This window comes from Berghia stephanieae, chromosome 4 (assembly GCF_034508935.2).
Source record: "Berghia stephanieae isolate SIO BIC M18660-M18661 chromosome 4, UCSD_Bste_1.3, whole genome shotgun sequence".
NCBI lineage: Eukaryota > Metazoa > Mollusca > Gastropoda > Nudibranchia > Aeolidiidae > Berghia > Berghia stephanieae.
In genome coordinates, this window is record NC_088363.1 from 93576131 (window position 1) to 93596130 (window position 20000).

At 38.5% G+C, this 20000-nt stretch overlaps 1 protein-coding gene across 3 annotated transcripts in view; it reads left to right on the forward strand.

Annotated features, from left to right (window-relative positions):
• Positions 1-1900: 1900 nt before the first annotated feature.
• The window catches only part of LOC144971594 (protocadherin-1-like), a 156407-nt gene continuing 138307 nt past the window's right edge, over positions 1901-20000 (forward strand). Inside the window, exon 1 of one of the 3 annotated variants that reach the window (XR_013645168.1) lies at positions 1901-2340. The gene's annotated coding sequence lies outside the window, so the exon portion shown is untranslated. The remainder of the gene's footprint in view (positions 2341-20000) is intronic. The other 2 variants (XM_078912660.1, XR_013645169.1) reach the window with 2 other exon arrangements.

Sequence of the window (20000 nt, forward strand, 5' to 3'; positions counted from 1 at the left end):
ACGTATTGCCAATATCTGTGTTGAATTATTGTTTTTATGTTTAGAAATGATTGCAGTTTCTGGAACAACTAAAATCTGAAATTTGATAATAATTATCGCCGTAGCCATTTAAAAATCAATTTCTTCGTTTTCCAACATTGCGGTGTCACTTCTTTCTTTCTTTCTTTCTGCTTTTCCCCTTTCGTTTTGTTTCGACATATGTTTTACAATTTATTTATTTATTTACTTATTTATTTATTTTTGGAATTTTCTTTAAAAATCCATCGAGTTAAAAAATCTGAAACCTCAGACTTTAGATTATTCTTCAAATAAATGTCACAATTTCGTGGCTTTTCCACAATTCGGGTATTAATTTGTTTTAGTGAGTTCTCTGACAAATTAATATGAGGTAAACATGCTTTGTTAAAGATGGCAGCAGCTTGGAATGGGCATGATCTATATTACATTTCCATGTGGCCGAGGTCATTGGTCACATTGGAATATGTGCTCAAAATGACCCACATAGTGTAAAGTGTTCATTCACCGTTTTTGAAATATCTAAATCCCGATTGTTCATTTTGTTCAGCTTGTCACGTGGGTATGCTTACAACTTTCATAAACAAAGCAGCGTGTTTACATTTCTGAAGAAATATCCAATCGTTGGACAGGAACACATCATGTGATTGATGACTTGGTTGGACGAAAACATGAATATAGATCGCTCCCATTACTGGTCTCACACAATAATGTTATGATGATTTATCCAGGCAGCAAAATCATTGCCACACTCGTGTACAATCGCGAACAAACCCGGTAGCCTCGTCATGACATAAGAGAATGTGAGTAAAGAGAAATTTCCAAGGACTCAACTACTATGCGCCGCTTCGACCTTTTACCTAGGACCTTCCGATCCATCAAAGGCCAAAGAGGGGTGGTCATTGCTGCCATTATCGGGCCCCATTCCCTGGGCGTTGTTGCCATGGTTCCCGACACTATATGCATGACGGACTAGCCAAGTTTTACATTTACCTTCTCAACGTTCTTGCTACTTCTACCCCACACTGGAGCTTAAAACCCCGCGGTGGAATAGCATAGTGCCAGAGCGGAAGTCCTCAGAAGAGCTTGATTAGCACCCCAAGTTGTTCCGGCCAGCTTGATAAAGCATATCTTATCTTATCTTAAATATGGTAGATTTGTTTTGCTAACCTTTAGTTTTCAGTCCAAGCTTTTGACTGGCAATGATTTATTGATTTATATTTTTATTTTTTATTTATTTTTTTTTTCGGTATGGGTGATTGATTTGCTTTTGCCGACCACAACTGTTGAAAATTTATATAGAGAATAGATTGAAATATAAAGTTAAGAAAAAAAAAATCCAAATACAACAAAAAAACAAAACAAAAAATAGCCACCCTGGAGTCTGTGTTGAAAGGAAGTGATTATCGTTGTCTGGAGAAATTAAAAAAGAAAAAGAAACCCCAGAAAGAATAGAAACATTAAAAAGTCACGGCTGTTTATCATCACCAGCAAACAGCAAACAGCTAGTTCAACACCCATCCCAGTTTTCGGGACACACAAAATTATTTGTACCGTTTTCTGACAAAACATGGAATCATTACTTTTTTTGTGTGTCCAGATTACTCAAATTTTCAAATTATGCCGATCTATTAAAATGAACTTCAACTTGTCAAAATACAAACAAACAGTCTCAAACTTACTTTGAAGGCTCAAGTTTGAATCTTTCTGGTAAATAGACGGTCATTTTAATTGACCAATTTCTTTTGATGTAGACATTTTCTGGTCAAAATTTAAAAAAAAAAAGGTTTTGTCAAGAGGAGGCAAAGAAAGAGAAAGACTGGGCGGGAGGAAGGGCAACCAAACGATCGTTGACAAAACGCGAGGACACAGCGAGGGGCGGGCTGTGTCTGTGGTGTGCCGTCGTCGGTCGTCTGCGTCTGTGTGTGTGTGTGTTTGACTACCTTTGTGTGACCGATTTACCTGCCTGCGTGCGTCGAACTTATACAAACTTGCTGTGTCTGATGTGTGTGAATGGTGCAGTTTAGGCTTTTATTTACTTTCAGTTCATTTAGATTTAGATATTAGCAGTAGATTGAGACCTGCAATTTGTTGTTAGATAAGATCGTTGTTTACATAATCTCAAGAAAAAAAAGACGATTCTTGTAAGTTTTTTGGTTGTTTTCGTTTGATGGAAGGGGTCAGTGATTGTGGTTGTTTTTGGAAGATTTCACGGACGATAAACATAAAAACTTAACACTGAAGTTTTAAGACACTTTAGGACTTATTCTACAGTGCATGTGTTTTTATTTCAACTCCAGGATTTTATCTCGTCAACGAAGACAGGTAAGTGCAGTGTCTGTGGGGAAACAAATGTGTCTTTTTTTTGTTTCGTCATTTGTCATTTCAACGTAAAGTTGTGAAGTTGTTTAGACCATTTTTTAAATCTTTTCCTTTTTATAATATTTTGACAAAGTTATTGATGCAGACCAGATGATAAATTAAGATGGGTGTAGTTGTATTATCCTATTGTAGTTTTAATGTTACCATGATTAGCCCAGTTCACAACTTTTTTACCTTACTTCACACACACACACACACACACACACACACTTACTTACTTACTTACAAACGAAACAAAACAAAACAAAAGCAAAAAATAGAATACATCCAGAATTGAAGTAAAATCTTGTAAATTGTCTTGATTGAAACCTTTACGCGGACTTCACCATTGAGAACAGTTTGACCTCAATGAAAAAAGACCTGCTCTAAATCCCTAAAAATGAATCACATACAACGATAGAAAAGTGGCAATGCTTGTCTTTTTAATTGACTACGGTCGAGAGAATTTTTTTTTCACGTTAGGTTTTTATCACGGTGCGACATAATCAGTCGCATTGTGAAAATTTTTGTTTTTGCGTATGTTTGTTTTTTTTTTTTTTGTTTTTTTTGTTTTTTGTTGTTGCATTTTTTGAAAGCCCAATGCCTCCTGGGCATTTTAATCTTTATTTGAAGCAAATCTGGTGATTTTTCATGAAATTATGGTCATATGCATGGGCTAGGGTGTGAAACCCTAATTTTGAGAAAATCGCTTCCAAAGTTGACAAGAGTTGATATTAATATTAAGTATTATAATTACCTTCCTAAAAAAAAAAGAAATAATAAAATACATGTATTTGGGAGTAGAATTCAATTAAAATATTTCATCAATATGTAGAAAAATGTTTGATTCAACCCTCTCCTCACCAACTATAGGAAAATCGTCACATTTGTTAGGATACAACCAACATTTTTCTTATTCAAATTTCTTTCGTACATAATAAAATTGAAAGAAAATGAACAGCACGTTTTGATAAGGAAATTATATATGGCAAGAACTTACTGCTATTGTTTTTGAGTGATAAAAATATATGTTTGTCTTAGTTTGGTGTGAAGTTTTGGAAAAAATCCTGAAAATGGCTGGTAGGGAGAGAGTTAATGATTTTTTATGATAACTCATTTTCCATAAAAATTGACCTCTTGACTAAAATTGTCAATATCTCTGTTCAAAACTTGTCACCATTTGACTGATAATCTCACACTGGCCTAATAAAATACAGCAAGTTATTGAACCAACGGGTATCCTTGTCATTTGGTTTTATCGGATTGCTCGCCTTCAGTTCATGATTTATTCAAAGTAATACATATCATATTATAATAATATCCCATTTGCATTCATTGAATCAGTCCCCTGTACTGTAAACCATGTATTATGTAAAGTGGCCTAAATCCATATTATTATTCACACATTATAATCATATAGAATTTTCTATGTAAACATGAGCCACCTATTATTTTGATGTAGGGTCGAGGTTTTATATTATTCCGAATATGACGTGGACCCAGGCTAACATTTCGCGTTACTCTTGGCCCCAGGTCGGTCTTTCAGCGCCGCAAGTCCGTGAGCCGGCGTTCTTAGCGTGAAACGGATAATAGTCTAATGCAGAGAACTTTCTGCCAGATCTAAAGGACCCAGGTAACCAAGCATTGCTGTTTAACCAGGATTTTCCCCAAAACTTCACACTCAACTGAAACAAAAATAGATTTTTTATCACTGAAACACAACAGCAGTAAAATTCTTGCGATAAATAATTTCTTTAGCAAAACGTGCTCTACAACACACTGTTCATTTTCTTTATGATGTACAAAAGAAAATTGTTGGTTGTATCGTAACGAATGTGACGATTTTCCTATAGTTGGTAAGGAGAGGGTTAAACAGAAAGGGGGGGGGGGGGGCTGTAAACTTCGCCCGAAAACGCTCTCATTCCCGTGTGGAGTGAGTGCCCTTCCAACTGAGCTATCTTGGCCAAAGACAGGTTTTTAATGTTTGGTGCTATGAATAGAATTTGTTCCCATTAAACAGGCGATGTAAATGGTGCTGCTCGCAGCTCGAAGATATAAATAACAATGTAAAATTCTTATCATTCTAGAGCAAAATTCCGTTGATTAGGTAGGGGGCAGGCTTCTTCATTCAGTCATCAACCGTAATACGCTTCAACAGTCGCAACGTCACTTCCCTCGTAATGACGCATGGTAACTTAGTAACTGGCCCTAAACTATCGGAACAATGGCGGACGCCTTTATGAAATATTTCTCCGACGAGCATAAAAGGCGTATCCAGAGGAGAAAAAACATTTAAAATCTGATAATGTTTTGGCTTTAACACATTCTGATCACAAGACATATGAAAAGTTCTAGCCAGCATGAAGAATAAAAAGTACTGATTTTCTTTGTTTAGACCCAAGCTTCGAAACGATCCTCTGTCAATATCTTGACATAGTTTTATAAATGATATTAATTAGTCTTATAGAGCGTTATGTGTATTATAAAGTCTTTGTTTAAAAAAAAAAAAGACTTGATGGTTTGTTTTACAGACTCAACTGCTAGCATCAGTGTGTGTATACAATAAATATCTCCTCGATAAATTAAATACTAAATACCGGTCGAATGGGTGTGATGTTTCAATGGCTAACGTCATTCTGACTTAGTCCTATAGTCACCACTACAAATATTGACTTTTCTACTAGATAGTGTGGAGTGTTTGTATTTGGACTGCCGTGTTATGACAAAACACAATACGTTTTACAAAATTCGTTTGGGTGAGAAAACTTTTACTTCAATATCGGTCGATTAAGACAACCCCCGACTTGTACTTGCCCCCGGGAAAAGGTGTCAAACATAATAATATGATGCCCTTTCTCAAGCAGTCTCAGGTTTGAGACTTTTTGATGAGTGGGCGGACACCTCACCGATCGATACTCGAAGTGAAAGTTTTCTGGTCAAAACGAAAACAGTATCTTGTGTCAGAGTCAGAGTACAACACCAGTGTATGTTCCAGGACAAACGAGAGTCTATATAATATTATAAGACATTGTACACCCTTCAGTTTTATTGTTCTCCCACCAGAAAACCAATTTATCTCTTTGATCCTTTATCAAATGTTTAATATCACGCTTTATATGTTTCCCTTTTCTTTCTTTCTTTCTTTTACATGACGTATGCATCGAGATAGCCATTCAGGACCATTCATGATGAAAGAACATTCAGTCACGGTTTATTTCGGTTTCCTTCCTCGCCACACCGACTTATTTAAATCGATAATGTTCCTTATAATGACACATCGTCATCGTCATCATGCCTGACCAAAAGAATTTGCAATGGATAACGTCACTAAATATAAGTGTTCTGTTGGTTAACTCACTCAATCCTAGAGATTTTTGTTACTTTTCAAAATTGGAAAAAAATGTATTAAAAATGATCATGTACATAGATATTTTTATTCAATTATCATACCATGTAAAAACTAAAAACATAAGCTTTGATACCACGCCTATAATTTGTCTCAGAAGATGTAATACATAAGCATGGGGTAAAAGTAACCCGGATTAACTACGGATATAGTCGGTGTTAGTGTTGCGTGAGTTTAGGGCTACGTAGATCGGAGGGCAGCGGAGAGTATGTTGTCGTACACAAGATAATAGACCCTATGTCATCAACACTTCAGTTTTCTATGTTACAAACCAGTTTTCTTCTTTGATCCTTTAACAAGCCTTTAATTAATAGCTTTTCATTCATTTCACCTATTTGCGTATGTACTATTTGTACCTCTATTTCATAGCAGCTAGACTATAGTTTAGTTCGATTTCCCTTGCTCGATACGTATAAAGTAATTTGTTTAACTTACAACTTAGGCTACTTGCTACTCTCTGTCTAATGATATGGCGCCGTCCTACATAACGGAAGCCATTCTCCAATAGACAAGCTACGTTCTTTATATATAAAGGCAAACCATTTGTATGATCTGTTTCACTCTAAAGAAGCAAAATTGAATTCCACTTTGATAGACCTGACGAAGGAGATTGCTTTCTGCAAGATTTGATATTATATTAGCCTTTGGAATTACTGGTAGGGCAAATAGAAGGAAATAAAGTAGAAACTTCTATAGAGTACTATTAGTAGGCGATGGAAGAAAGACATTCAGAATATGCTAATAGTTTCTCAGATTGCCTAGAAAGAAAAACCAACAAAAAACTTTAACTCATAATTAGTACTCAAGTGCTTTAAAGGTCCCTGGTCAACAGCAGCAATAACACGTAACACGTAGAGCGAGACCTGACGTCTGTTAAGTGATATTATATATTTTTTCCGACCGAGTCAACGCTGTTAACGGCCAGGTGCTCATTTTACACCTGAGTACGATGAGAAAATGTGAGTGAAGAAATTTTTCCGAGGACTCAACTGTGCGCCGAGCTATTCTCGAACCCAGGACCCTCCTATCCGAAAGCGAATGTCATACACAAGACCAAGTAGCCGCCAAAGACATCTCACGTGACGAGGGGAGAGCTAATTCCATTCGGGGGCGAGTTCGTTGTACTACCGACTGAGGTGCATAACAACAATGAATGAATCTCTCTCTCTCTCTCTCTCTCTCTCTCTCTCTCTCTCACTCTCTCTCTCTCTTTCTCTCACTCTCTCTCTCTCTTTCTCTCACTCTCTCTCTCTCTCTCTTTCTCTCACTCTCTCTCTCTCTCTCTCTCTCTTTCTCTCACTCTCTCTCTCTCTCTCTCTCTCTCTCTCTCTCTCACTCTCTCTCTCTCTCTCTCTCTCTCTCTTTCTCTCACTCTCTCTCTCTCTCTTTCTCTCACTCTCTCTCTCTCTCTCTCTTTCTCTCACTCTCTCTCTCTCACACACACACACAAACACACGCACACACATACACACTCTCTCTATCTATTTATATCTATCCATCTCTATCACAGACTCCCCCCCCCCCCCACGCGCACTTTTTTTTTACTGTATCTCTGTCCACTCCATAGACCAGCCTCTATTATGTCGGAACGAACCAGATGCTTAAAAGCCGAAATAAATGTTAAACTGTTCAAAAATACAAAATGTTGGCATTATCTTCCTATAATATGGTATCCATTCTCTTCAATAAAACATACAAACTCAACACAAGTCTGATATTTCTGGCTATAAATTCAATTTTCAAGGCTATAAATTCAATTTTCAACATCTTAACAACCCGACTTAATATCGTTTTGAGGCGAAGGGTCACAATCTAGGACTTCATAAACTCTATAGATGTCACTGGTCACAATTGAAGTAGAGTTATTCTCTTGCCCACATTTTAAATCCGTGTTTTTCCAGAGTGCGGCGGATAATGTACCCTGGTCTAATGGGTTTATCCATCCATAACTGGAACCATCTGCATAATTAAACACATCGTCTTTTGTGTAGGACGTCCCTTGACACAGGTTCAAATGGCGCCGCCGGGGTGACGCTAATTTATAATGTATGAGTACAGTGAATCTCTAATGCATCCTATTATATATAATCCGCTCTTATATGTAATGGCTAATTCGGGATTCTCTCTCTCTCTCTCTCTCTCTCTCTCTCTCTCTCTCTCTGTGTGTGTGTGTGTGTGTCTCTCTCTCTCTCTCTCTCTCTTTTTTTTTTTTTCTTTCTCTTTTTATTTTTAATAGGACTCGTGGAGCCGAAATTTATCCCTGATTCTGTGACTTTAAACGGACAGCAGCTGTAATGGACCATTTGGATATGACGATTAGGTCTCTCTTAAAGTACATTCGGACAGATCTCATGTGTACCTAGCTACTCGGTCACTGCTGAGTGGAATGAGGGATGGATAGACACACTTTCGATTGCAGTTGGAATTAACACCTGACCCTATGCTTGTAAAGAAAGTGCTCTGCCATTGAGACATATTTTATTGTAACGTGTAGATACACTATTTACACTCGTTTCCTTTTTTACTTCAAAGTCAAGTTGATTTGTCAGTTGTTACAAGTCGATTCGATTGACAACACACCTGATCATAAAGAGATCATTGTGACCTATTGTTGTATAGGTGTGTGTGTGTGTGTGTGTGTGCGCGTGTATATGTGTGGCCATGTCAGTCGGGGGGGGGGGGGGGGGGGGGTGTTATTTCATTTTTCCCTGTCTTTCATTTTTTTTTTCATCATCGCACCTGTAATTTTTCTTTGTGTTGCCCCCCCCCCCCTCCCCATGCCCCCGCCATATACACTTTATACGTTTATATTATAACTGTACATTTTTCCACGCACTGGCAACGAATTTTAGAAAATTATTCTGTTGCTAACAACACACCTAGACACCTAAGGCTGCAATCGACACCAATTTCACTGCAGTCAAATTTGACCTCAATTCATCCATATTCAGAATTTTAGCCCAAAGTTTAGGCGTTTAAATAATACGCATTAAATAAGGATAGACATCATTGCAATTTTGGTTGATACAGACTTTAAATAGAGCAACAAAAGAATACAACTTAAAGTTCGGATCCAAAGTTGTGCGACTATGTGGTCTAGTGGTATGACACTCGCTTTCAGATCGGAAGGTCCTGGGTTCGAGCCTCGCGCTCGGCGCATAGTTGAGTCCTTGGAAAAGGCTCTTTACTCAGATTCTCTCACCGTACTCAGGTGTAAAATGAGTGCCTGGTCGTTAACGGTTGTGTCTTTGTCCGAAGAATTGTAATATCGCCTAACAGTAACAGGCGGCATGTCCCGTCCTACGTGTTAAATATTGCTGTTGACCAGGAACCCCTTGTAAAGCGCTTTGAGCACATTTTAGTAGATATTGCGCTATATAAAATCTCTTTAAAAAAAAAAAGTTGGAATAGAGGAAATAACCAAAAAACAAAACAACAACAAACAAAAAAAACAAAAACAAAAACAAACACACCCAATCCAATTTTTTAGTTCGTGCCATGTTGCATTCATCTTTGGCTCAGAGCGACACATAATAATTTACATCTTTATTGTAATAATGTATAGTGTCACCAACATCGTCCATAGGCAGGCAGCTATACGGCCATCATGTGTCTTTGAATTTCCCTGTGTCAACAACAAACGACTTGTCGTCCTGCCTGCTGCAGCAAGCTAGGAAGGAATGCAAACAAACACCTATCTATATCCGTATTGTAAAATATAAATCTCATGTGTCGAACATTACTTTAAATTTGAAGCTCGTCTATAAAAAGGCTGTTTTCGTCAAGAGAGCAATAATGGTCTTTGCTTTCTATCCGAAAGGTACCGAGTTCTACTTCCCGTCACGCTGTGTGGCCTTGAACAAGTCACCTCGCCTAGCTACTTTGAGGCACTGCACTGCGGCTGGCGCCTGGGTTATTCCACTCTCCCTTTGGAATAGGCCGAAAGACATAATTTCTTCCTCTTGGAGATGAATGAATGCAAGGAATTTTGTTTTATGTATTAATTATTAAAGAAAGCTGGGTCTCCATCACTGTAAGGTTTCGAAATACCCTAGTAGATGAGGCATTGTGCGTGTACCCGATAACACATCCATACAACAGGTAAATCATACAAAATGTCCCCCTATGCATTTCACTCTACATACATTTTGCATGTTATTGTGATCCAACGATTACTGAAAACGGCAGGTGTAAAACTCGAGTCTCTTTTTAAAATAGGTAGAGCGTGGTTGTCGCACAATACAATATTTTTCGTTTGAAAAAAAGTTTTCTTTTTTTTTCCTGCTTTTTCTTCTCTCCGTACTTTTATGGCCACCTGGTCCCTGTTTTTAAATTGTCCCCCTAATCTATATTGTAATCACTTGCTGTTGATAAGATTACACATGTCAGGAGTGATTATTAGGTGTGTTACGGACTGTACATTCAAATAGCAAGAAGTAAGATGACTCATATGGCGTTAATATTTCAATGACTTTGGAGTATCTGGTTGTGCATTTTGAAATTTCAATGATAAAATTGGAATTGATACTATAAGATGGTGGTTGTTGTTGTTGTGTTGTTGTTGGTGTTGTTGTTATTATATTATTATTATTATTATTATTATTATTATTATTATTATTATTATTATTATTATTATTTAGTATATAGTAGAGTATGTAGTATAGTAGTAGTTAGTAGTGTAAGTAGTAGTTAGTAGTAGTATAGTAGTAAGTGTAGTAGTAGTAGTAGAGTAGTAGTAGTAGTATAGTATAAGTAGTAAGTAGTAGTAGTAGTATAGTAGTTAGTAGTAGTAGTATAGTAGTAGTAGTAGTTAGTAGTAGTAGTAGGTTAGTAGTAGTAGTAGTAGTAGTAGTAGTAGTAGTAGTAGTTAGTAGTAGGGAGTAGTAGTAGTAGTTAGTAGTAGTAGTAGTATTAGTTAGTAGTAGTAGTAGTTGTAGTTAGTATTAGTAGTAGTAGTAGTAGTAGTAGTAGTAGTAGTAGTAGTATTAGTAGTAGTAGTAGTATGTAGTAGTAGTTAGTAGTAGTATAGTAGTAGTTAGTAGTGTAGTAGTAGTAGTAGTAGTAGTAGTAGTAGTATTAGTAGTAGTAGTAGTAGTAGTAGTTAGTGTAGTAGTAGTAGTAGTTAGTAGTAGTAGTGTTTAGTTAGTGTATGTAGTTAGTAGTAGTAGTAGTAGTAGTAGAGTAGTAGTTAGTAGTAGTAGTAGTAGTAGTATAGTTAGTAGTTAGTAGTAGTAGTAGTAGTATAGTAGTAGTGTAGTAGTAGTAGTAGTAGTAGTAGTAGTAGTTAGTAGTAGTAGTAGTAGTAGTAGTAGTAGTATAGTAGTAGTAGTAGTAGTAAGTAGTAGTAAGTAGTAGTAGTAGTAGTAGTTGTAGTAGTAGTAGTAGTAGTAGTAGTAGTAGTAGTAGTAGGTATAGTGTTAAGTATAGTAGTGTAGTATAGTAGTAGTATGTAGTAGTAGTGTAGTAGTAGTAGTAGTAAGTAGTTGTAGTAGTAGTAGTAGTAGTAGTAGTAGTAGTTAGTGTAGTAGTAGTAGTAGTAGTAGTAGTAGTAGCATACTCAATGTCTCAATCGTTTCTATGTTATATGTTTGTGTTGAGAATATTGGCTATTAAGCTTAACTGCTGGTCAAAATTATTCGCGATGGTGGTGTACGAACGAATCGGCGGTCTCAAGAAGTGGGTGAGAGAGGGATCTAGTAATGACTTTGAGTTTGAAACGAATATTTTATGTGTTCGTTGATAGCTCACACGGTAGAGCCACGCTCTCACCTGCCAGGCGGAGTTGTCGTACCAATAAGGTCGCAGGTTCAAACCCCACCACCGCCGCGAAAAATTTTCATTCTCTATTGTCTTCTGGCACTTTTCTATTCACTTCATATCTTGTTGTTACCAACATAAGTGCCTGCTCCACTCACTTTTCTGAATTAAAAATTCACCCCATACACCGGAGCATACTCAATGTCTCAATCGTTTCTATGTTATATGTTTGTGTTGAGAATATTGGCTATTAAGCTTAACTGCTGGTCAAAATTATTCGCGATGGTGGTGTACGAACGAATCGGCGGTCTCAAGAAGTGGGTGAGAGAGGGATCTAGTAATGACTTTGAGTTTGAAACGAATATTTTATGTGTTCGTTGATAGCTCACACGGTAGAGCCACGCTCTCACCTGCCAGGCGGAGTTGTCGTACCAATAAGGTCGCAGGTTCAAACCCCACCACCGCCGCGAAAAATTTTCATTCTCTATTGTCTTCTGGCACTTTTCTATTCACTTCATATCTTGTTGTTACCAACATAAGTGCCTGCTCCACTCACTTTTCTGAATTAAAAATTCACCCCATACACCGGAGCATACTCAATGTCTCAATCGTTTCTATGTTATATGTTTGTGTTGAGAATATTGGCTATTAAGCTTAACTGCTGGTCAAAATTATTCGCGATGGTGGTGTACGAACGAATCGGCGGTCTCAAGAAGTGGGTGAGAGAGGGATCTAGTAATGACTTTGAGTTTGAAACGAATATTTTATGTGTTCGTTGATAGCTCACACGGTAGAGCCACGCTCTCACCTGCCAGGCGGAGTTGTCGTACCAATAAGGTCGCAGGTTCAAACCCCACCACCGCCGCGAAAAATTTTCATTCTCTATTGTCTTCTGGCACTTTTCTATTCACTTCATATCTTGTTGTTACCAACATAAGTGCCTGCTCCACTCACTTTTCTGAATTAAAAATTCACCCCATACACCGGAGCATACTCAATGTCTCAATCGTTTCTATGTTATATGTTTGTGTTGAGAATATTGGCTATTAAGCTTAACTGCTGGTCAAAATTATTCGCGATGGTGGTGTACGAACGAATCGGCGGTCTCAAGAAGTGGGTGAGAGAGGGATCTAGTAATGACTTTGAGTTTGAAACGAATATTTTATGTGTTCGTTGATAGCTCACACGGTAGAGCCACGCTCTCACCTGCCAGGCGGAGTTGTCGTACCATAAGGTCGCAGGTTCAAACCCACCACCGCCGCGAAAAATTTTTATTCTCTATTGTCTTCTGGCACTTTTCTATTCACTTCATATCTTGTTGTTACTACTACTACTACTACCAATATGTCTTTTATCTTCCAGTATAGTCTGGAAAGTTCTGTTCCCTGACGCTGACCTCTGCTTATCAATTAGATCACCCCCCTGGGGCACCCTATCCTCTACCCACGCCACGCTAACATTTCATTCATACTGCAACCACCATTGAGTACAGACGATACAAGTTATTTTTCATTATATTTTATTTGTTTTCCACGTTTATTTGTGTATTGTTGTGCTGACGAAGGGTTTGTACCCGAAACGTCCATTGTCTGTTTTGTTCCCATACGAAGCCTTTCCATTTTCACTCTTTCGTTAGTATTTTACAGTTTAGTGAGCATTACTCATAAACGCGGATGGCAAAAAACAATAACAAAGACCTGAGTGACGTCAACTTCGAACTATCTATAGACTCTGCCAGTCTCTTGGTGTCACATTGTTTTATGAATGCCGTTGTTTCTTGGTTACGGCGTATTTGCTTTCAAATACTGGTCGGTGCTTTTCATGCTAGAACGTAGAAAAAGCTGTGTTTTGATTATCAATTCTAGTTTAATATTTCTGCTTATACTTTCAAGACATTCAAGAAAAGTCTGTGTTTTATGTTAATTAGAAAGAGTCGTTCAAAAATACCTAGCTCATTTTTTTGCTTCCGTTTTTTTGTTTTGTTTTGTTTTGTTTTGTTTTTTTCTTTGTTTGGTTTTGGGTTTTTTCTTAAATGCGTCTTCCACAATAAACATTTACTCTGATGGCCGTTATGCCTGCTGCCATAGATATGTTGTAGAACTGCCGTAATTCAATAAAAACTGACTGAAAAGAGACAGGTTGGAGTCAGGTAATCGTTTCCAGGGGCTATCTTGTCCGAATTGAGTGGTGGGGGGTGGGGGGGGGGGGGCTGGGGAGTTTCCAATCATGTATGCAGTTACAAACGACTTGATATTATGTCTCCCTCAGGATTTCAATTTAACGAAAAAACAAATAAACAAACAAACAAAACAAAACAATTTGGCATTGTTTACAGGATCTAATCACTTAATATAATAGTTAATCGTCTTATTTGCTATCTACGATATGTCGTATGCTTATTTAGGTTTGATAACCATTAATTGTAACCCTCACATTTTTATGTCTCAAGCCGACGCAAAATATTGCCCCATTACAACACTGAGTTTTGTGCACGGCCGCTATAGTTTACTATCTTCGTTTTCGTAGGCCCCAACGCATTGCATGACTTGACTTGACTTATGCCTCTTGGCTCCTGGCGGAGCATAGGTGCCGTACAGCGACAAAACCCCGTATAATGGCAAAACGTGATTTTACAGGAGAGCCGAAAAACTTTTCAAATTTTACTTCAACTTTTTACAATAACTATGCGGAGAATTGATGCAAATTTGGTATCAATCGAAAGGTCTTTTTTTATTCTATCACATTTGATGTATAAAAATAGAAAATAGAAACCTGTACTATTCGAAAATCTGAATTTACTGTTTATACGGGGTTTTGTCGCTGCATCGGAAGCCGATTGGAGTGGTGCAAACACCGTATCTCACATTATACGGGGTTTTGTCGTTGCATCATGACGCGTGCTATACCGTATCTCGGCGTTTGACCTATATTTTTATATATTGGGAACAGAGTGTTACATCGGGTCTTTCAAATTTATTTACTACTGATAATATTTCGTTATGAAGTAAGAGGAAGAGGACAAGGAGGAGGGGGGTGAGGAGAAAAGAAGAAGAAGAAGGAGAAGAAGAAGAAGAAGAGAAAAAGGAGGAGGGTGAGGAAGAGGAGGAGGGGAGAAGAAGAAAGCGAAGAAGAAGAAGGAGAAGAACAGGAAGAAGGAGATATGGAGGATGTGGAGGAGGACCAGGAGGAGGAGGCGGAGGAGGAGGAGGAGGAGGAGAAGAAGAAGAAGAAGAAGAAGAAGAAGAAGAAGAAGAAGAAGAAGAAGAAGAAGAAGAAGAAGAAAAGAAGGAGGAGAGAAAGAAGAGGAGGGTGAAGAAGAGGAGGAGGGGAGAAGAAGAAGAAGAAGAAGAAGAAGAAGAAGAAGAAGAAGAAGAAGAAGAAGAAGAAGAAGAAGACGAAGACGAAGAAGAAGAAGAAGAAGAAGAAAGAAGAGGAAGAGGAAGAAGAAGAAGAAGAAGAAGAAGAAGGAGAAGAAGAAGAACAAAGGGAAAAAGGAGGAGGGTGAGGAAGAGGAGGACAAGGAGGAGGAGGGGAGAAGAAGAAAAAGAAGAAGAAGAAGGAGAAGAAAAGGAAGATGGAGATATGGAGGAAGTGGAGGAGGAGGAGGAGAAGAAGAAGAGAGAAGAAGAAGAAGAAGAAGAAGAAGAAGAAGAAGAAGAAGAAGAAGAAGAAGAAGAAGAAGAAGAAGAAGAAGAAGAAGAAGAAGAGAACAAGGAGGAGGTTGATGAAGAGGAGGACACGGAGGAGGAGGGGAGAAGAAGAAAAGGAAGAAGGAGATTTGGAGGAAGTGGAGGAGGACAAGGAGGAGGAGGAGGAGGAGATGACGAAGAAGAAGAAGAAGTAGAAGAAGAAGAAGAAGAGAAGGAAGGAGAGAAAGAGGAGGATGGTGAAGAAGAGGAGGAGGACAAGGAGGAGGAGGGGAGAAGAAGAAGAAGAAGAAGAAAGAAGAAGAAGAAGAAGAAGAAGAAGAAGAAGAAGAAGAAGAAGAAGAAGAAGAAGAAGAAGAAGAAGAAAGAAGAAGAAGAAGAACAAAGGGAAAAAGGAGGAGGGTGAGGAAGAGGAGGACAAGGAGGAGGAGGGGAGAAGAAGAAAAAGAAGAAGAAGAAGGAGAAGAAAAGGAAGATGGAGATATGGAGGAAGTGGAGGAGGAGGAGGAGAAGAAGAAGAAGAAGAAGAAGAAGAAGAAGAAGAAGAAGAAGAAGAAGAAGAAGAAGAAGAAGAAGAAGAAGAAGAAGAAGAAGAAGAAGAAGAAGAGAACAAGGAGGAGGTTGAGGAAGAGGAGGACACGGAGGAGGAGGGGAGAAGAAGAAAAGGAAGAAGGAGATTTGGAGGAAGTGGAGGAGGACAAGGAGGAGGAGGAGGAGGAGATGACGAAGAAGAAGAAGAAGTAGAAGAAGAAGAAGAAGAGAAGGAAGGAGAGAAAGAGGAGGATGGTGAAGAAGAGAGGAGGACAAGGAGGAGGAGGGAGAAGAAGAAGAAGAAGAAGAAGAAGAAGAAGAAGAAGAAGAAGAAGAAGAAGAAGAAGAAGAAGAAGAAGAAGAAGAAGAAAGAAGAAGAAGAAGAACAAAGGGAAAAAGGAGGAGGGTGAGGAAGAGGAGGACAAGGAGGAGGAGGGGAGAAGAAGAAAAAGAAGAAGAAGAAGGAGAAGAAAAGGAAGATGGAGATATGGAGGAAGTGGAGGAGGACAAGGAGGAGGAGGAGAAGAAGAAGAAGAAGAAGAACAAGGAGGAGGTTGAGGAAGAGGAGGACACGGAGGAGGAGGGGAGAAGAAGAAAAGGAAGAAGGAGATTTGGAGGAAGTGGAGGAGGACAAGGAGGAGGCGGAGGAGGAGGAGGAGGAGGAGGAGATGACGAAGAAGAAGAAGAAGTAGAAGAAGAAGAAGAGAAGGAAGGAGAGAAAGAGGAGGATGGTGAAGAAGAGGAGGAGGACAAGGAGGAGGAGGGGAGAGAGAAGAAAAAGAAGAAGAAGGAGAAGAAAAGGAAGAAGGAGATTTGGAGGAAGTGGAGGAGGACAAGGAGGAGGAGGAGGAGGAGGAGATGAAGAAGAAGTAGAAGAAGAAGAAGAAAAGGAGGAGAGAAAGAGGAGGATGGTGACGAAGAAGAGGAGGAGGACAAGGAGGAGGAGGGGAGAAGAAGAAGAAGAAGAAGAAGAAGAAAGAAGAAGAAGAAGAAGAAGAAGAAGAGAAGAAGGATGAAGAGGAGGAGGAGGAGAAGAAGAAGTAGAAGGAGAGGAAGAGGGTGAGGAAAAGGAGGAGGAGGGGAGAAGAAGAAAAGGAAGAGAAGAAGAAGGAGAAGAGAAAGAGGAGGAGGAGGTCAGGGACGAAGAAGAGGAGGAGGAGGAGGAGGTGAGGGATAAAGAAAAGGAAGGCGAAGAATGAAAAGACGATGTTGATGATCGACTTGTATTAAGCTAATGAAGAATTTACAATTATACGGTACTACACGGCCGGTTATACAACGACAAAACCCCGTATCGAGGCAATGCAACGACAAAACCCCGTATAACTGGACTTACGGGGTTTTGTCGCTGCATCAGCTGATTGAAATAGCAACATACGGTGTTTTTAAAATGTTTAACTTTTTTATTTTTAAGAATTGCCTCGTAATATTTTGTGAGTGGATGCAGGGTGTCATTCTGATCACAATGGTATAAAAATGTCTGTTTGACCCAATTTCGAAGATACGGGGTTTTGTCGTTGTACGGCAGATAGGGCCTCAACAGCACTCTTCCATCTTCTTCTGTCCTTGGCACAGACCTTTGCCTCACTCCAGGTAAGATTGGAGACGCACAAATCTTGGTGAAGGCTTCTCCTCCACGTCTGTTTTGGACGACCCCGTTTCCTCTTGTCTTGTGAGTTCCATTCGAGAGCCTGCTTGGTTATATTGCAGGGCTCTTCCCGCAGGGTATGGCCAACCCATCTCTATTTTACAGTAAATCTTCTCTCACTAATGCTAATGCTATCTATTCCTTTATCTTTAAGGAAGAAAAGAGTCGCTGGCGTCCGATTTCTCAATTTCATGGTACATAAATTTAAATGGCACGACCTCAAGTCTGCTGTAACTCGGAACAAACAATTATTTTTCATTTTGGTAAGAAAACGTAAACCTCAAATATCGATCATTTAGATTAAAAATGACCCTCGACATATCAAAGAAACAGCTTTAACACTCAAAGGGGACAAAGAATTGCTAGTTTGAGACTATTTGAAAAGTCGGATGTTGTTTTTAGTCTCTTGATATTTCATTTGAGGTCAAAGTTCCTGGCCAGGAGTATCAGAACAAACAGAGACCATAAACATCTCCTATGACAAAGTACAACGGTGTCGTATACCATTACGTTTCCCTGTCACATACTTTTATGAAGCACTTTGAGATTTCCTGACACTGATATGTTTTATGATCGGGGAAATACGCACAATATAAAATGTGTCTCTTAAAAAAACGAGGAAGAGTATAAATGGTGACACTTAAAAAAGAAGCAGTAAGAGAAAAGGAAGAAGAAGAGAAAAGAAGAGAGAGAAGAAGAAGAAGAAGAAAAGAAGAAGAAGAAGAAGAAGAAGAAGAAGAAGAGAAGAAGAAGAAAGAAGAAGAAGAAGAGAAGAAGAAGAAGAAGAAGAAGAAGAAGAAGAAGAAGAAGAAGAAGAAGAAGAAGAAGAAGAAGAAGAAGAAGAAGAGAAGAAGAAGAAGAAGAAGAAGAAGAAGAAGAAGGAAGAAGAAGAAGAAGAAGAAGAAGAAGAAGAAGAAGAAGAAGAAGAAGAAGAAGAAGAAGAAGAAGAAGAAGAAGAAGAAGAAAGAAGAAGAAGAAGAAGAAGAAAGAAGAAGAAGAAGAAGAAGAAGAAGAAGAAGAAGAAGAAGAAAGAAGAAGAAGAAGAAGAAGAAGAAGAAGAAGAAGAAGAAGAAAGAAGAAGAAGAAGAAGAAGAAGAAGAAGAAGAAGAAGAAGAAGAAGAAGAAAGAAGAAGAAGAAGAAGAAGAGAAGAGAAGAAGAAGAAAGAAGGAAGAAGAAGAAGAAGAAGAAGAAGAAGAAGAAGGAAGGAGGGAGGGAGGAGGAGGAGGGAGGGAGGGAGGAGGGAGGGAGGAGGAGGGAGAGGGAGGGAGGGAGGAGGAGGGAGGGAGGAGGAGGGAGGGAGGGAGGGAGGAGGAGGAGGGAGGTGGAAGGAGGAGGAGGAGGAGGAGGAGGAGGGAGGAGAAAGAAGAAGAGGGAGGAGGAGGAGGGAGGAGGGAGAAGAAGGAGGAGGAGGAGGAGGAGGAGAAGGAGAAAAATAATGATAGTCAAGATTTAATTGGCCTTTGATAGTGGAACAAAGCGGTTTGATATCAGCATGTGTCATATTTATTGACATACACGTTTTCCCTACCTCGATTATGTCTTAGATATCCTTGGGCTAGTAATCGGATATTCATAAAATCCTTCTTACGATCCTCCAACATTTGTCCAAATTTATTTAACTTAAAGTTAATTCCGATTCCTTAGTCCCAAGAATCTTTCACAAGTCAAATGACATACACATACTTAAGAATTGAAGTTTGAAAGATTCTGGTCAGAGTGAGCAAAATACAAATCTAAACAAACAAACAAACAACAACAACAATAACAAAGAAACAAAAAACAAACACAAAACACACACACACACACACACACAAACACACACACACACACACACACACACACAAAACCCATAAAAAATACCACCAAAGTGATACTTAACGACTAGAAGATGTGGACTGCTTGAAAAAAGGACAAAATGCCAAACACGGAATGTTTCGGTCTCAAAACCCTTTTTCAGCCAAAAACAAAAAAAACAATAAGAACACAAATACATGACTAAATTCCATATTGACGACAGAGAAATTTGATAGGTCCTCTCTGTAGAAGAAAAATCTTGGAATGTAAACAAAAAGAAGCGTTCGATGTGTAATTAATAAATAATAATGTGAAATTGAATGTAAGCTTCAATTTAATTACAAAAACAGTTCAAATGAACCTGTGGATTTCCCCTTTATCAACAAAACAGGATGAATGAAACATCACAGATGAATGAGATGATGTGGTAGTGACGTAGTTATTATTTATTTCATCGAGCTTCGAGCAGCAACATTTACATGATATGCAATTAAGGAGTTAGTGAAAGCAAATAGAGTGTCCCAAGTGAAATACATACCACAAAGTTAAATCCTATTAAATGAACACAGAGAGTGAATACTGTTAGTACGAAAAACATTATGACTATGACAACAATCATTCGATCCTAGGAAAACACAAAACAGGATTTAATCCTTCGGAATTAATACAAGTCAAAGTGAGACTAATCTGCTAGAAGCTGTGAAAAGTAATTAACAAAAATGCACGCCATAAAAACAGAAATTATCTGATATCAAATTAATGTAAAGTTTTCACATCGTTAAAAAAAATTAATTGAGCTTTATATAGCGCAATATCCACGAATTGTGCTCAAAGCGCTAC